This window comes from Capra hircus, unplaced genomic scaffold (genome assembly GCF_001704415.2).
Source record: "Capra hircus breed San Clemente unplaced genomic scaffold, ASM170441v1, whole genome shotgun sequence".
In the NCBI taxonomy this organism is placed as follows: Eukaryota; Metazoa; Chordata; class Mammalia; order Artiodactyla; family Bovidae; genus Capra; species Capra hircus.
This window is the reverse complement of record NW_017189682.1, coordinates 16057-18734: the sequence shown is the minus strand read 5'-3', so window position 1 is coordinate 18734 and position 2678 is coordinate 16057.

The window sequence follows — 2678 nt, the reverse complement described above, 5'->3', positions numbered from 1 at the left end:
AGCATAAAAGTCTTTTCCAATGAGTCAACTCTTCACATGAGGTGGCCAAAGTACTGGAGTTTCAGCTTTAGCATCATTCCTTCCAAAGAAATCTCAGGGCTGATCTCCTTCAGGAATGGACTGGTTGGATCTCCTTGCAGTCCAAGGGACTCTCAAGAGTCTTCTCCAACACCACAGTTCAAAAGCATCAATTCTTTGGCGCTCAGCCTTCTTCACAGTCCAACTCTCACATCCATACATGACCACAGGAAAAACCATAGCCTTGACTAGATGGACCTTAGTCAGCAAAGTAATGTCTCTGCTTTTGAATATGCTATCTAGGTTGGTCATAACTTTTCTTCCAAGGAGTAAGCATCTTTTAATTTCATGGCTGCAGTTAACATCTGCAGTGATTTTGGAGCCCCCCAAAATAAAGTCTGACACCATTTCCACTGTTTCCCCACCTATTTCCCATGAAGTGATGGGACCGGATGCCATGATCTTCATTTTCTGAATGTTGAGCTTTAAGCCAACTTTTTCACTCTCCTCTTTCACTTTCATCAAGAGGCTTTTAAGTTCCTCTTCACTTTCTGCCATAAGGGTGGTGTCATCTGCATATCTGAGGTTATTGATATTTCTCCTAGCAATCTTGATTCCAGCTTGTGTTTCTTCCAGTCCAGCGTTTCTCATGATATACTCTGCATATAAGTTAAATAAGCAGGGTGACAATATACAGCCTTGACATACTCTTTTTCCTATTTGGAACCAGTCTGTTGTTCCCTGTCCAGTTCTAACTGTTGCTTCCTGACCTGCATACACATTTCTCAAGAGGCAGGTTAGGTGGTCTGGTATTCCCATCTCTTTCAGAATTTTCCACAGTTTATTGTGATCCACACAGTCAAAGGCTTCGGCATAGTCAATAAAGCAGAAATAGATGTTTTTCTGGAACTCTCTTGCTTTTTCCATGATCCAGTGGATGTTGGCAATTTGATCTCTGGTTCCTCTTCCTCTTCTAAAACCAGCTTGAACATCAGGAGGTTAGGGTACAAAATGGAAACAGTGATAGATTTCATTTTCTTGGACTCCAAAATCACTGCAGATGGTGACTGCAGCCATGAAATTAAAAAATGCTTGCCCCTTGGAAGAAAAGTTATGACAAACCAAGATAGCGTCTTAAAAAGCAGAGACATCACTTTGCTAACAAAGATTCATATAATCAAAGCTATGGTTTTTCCAGTAGTCAGGTACATAAGTGAGACTTGGACCATAAAGAAGGCTGAGCACCGAAGAATTGATGTTTTTGAATTGTGGTTCTAGAGAAGACTCCTGAGTCCCTTGGACAGCAAGGAGATCAAACCAGTCAGTCCTAAAGGAAATATTCAGGAAATCCTGAATATTCATTGGAAGGACTGATGTTGAAGCTGAAGCTCCAATGCTTTGGTCACCTGATGCGAAGAGCTGACTCATTTGAAAAGAGCCTGATGCTGGAAAGACTGACAACAGGAGGAGAAGGGGATAACAGAGGACGAGATGGTTGGATGGCATCACTGACTCAATGGACAAGAGTTTGAGCAAACTCCGGGAGATCATGAAGGGCAGGGTAGCCTGGCGTGCTGCAGTTCGTGGGGTCGCAAAGAGTCGGGCAGGACCTAGCTACTGAACACCAACATCTAATGTCATCTTTAGCACTCGCATATGCATATGTGCTAAGCCACCTCAGTTGTGTCCAGTTCTTTGTGACCTTATGGACTGTACCCCGCCAGGCTCCTCTGCCTGATTCTCCAGGCAGGAATGCTGGAGAGGGTTGCCATGCCCTCCTCCAGGGAATCTTCCCAACCCAGGGATCAAGCCTGCGTCTCTTATGTCTCCTGCATTGGTAGATAGGTTCTTTATCTCTAGTGCCACCTGGGAAGCCCCTACTCTCATATGAGGGATTTCAATATTATTGCTCTTCTTTTTGTAGGCGATATACTGATTTTTGGAGAGGCTGAATAACTTGACCAAGGTCACCCTGCAACAGATGATGGAACTAGGATTGGAAGGGAGACCATACTACTGCAGAGCCCAGATTTATAAAAACTGTACCTGACAGCGCTGATAAAACAGAGAGAACTCTGCCTGGGTGTTAGGGACAGAGAGAACTGTGCAGTGGAAAGAATGAATCTGTCTTCTTAGTTCTAAAAAGTAAGAATAAAGGTTTCCCAGCATATTCCCAGTCCAGCCGTGTAGTGGTAAAACAAATGGGTATTTTGTTTAAAAGAACTGAGGAGAAGACAGATTTCCAGGTTTTTATGAAAGAGATAGAGAAAGCTTGCATAAGGTTCTGACACCACATAAGCCAGAGATTTTAAGCAAGTTTTAACCTGCATTGCCTAACTTGTCTGTGAGGCTTCCCTGATGGCTCAGCAGTAAAGAATCTGTCTGCCATGCAGGAGCCGCAGGAGACCCTCTTTTGAAACCTGGGTGGAGCAGATCCCCTGGAGAAGGCGTGGCCAACGCACTCCAGTATTCCTACCTGGAGAATCCCAAGGGCAGAGGAGACTGGTGGACTACAGCCCACGGGGTCACAAAGAGTCGGACACGGCTGAAGTGATCTAGCACGCACACACGCAACTTGGCTGGGGCGCTGCTGACTTGCTGGCTAGTTGCTCCTCCTTCTAAGTTTCCATCCTGCCTTGCATTCATAAACACTCTCAGCT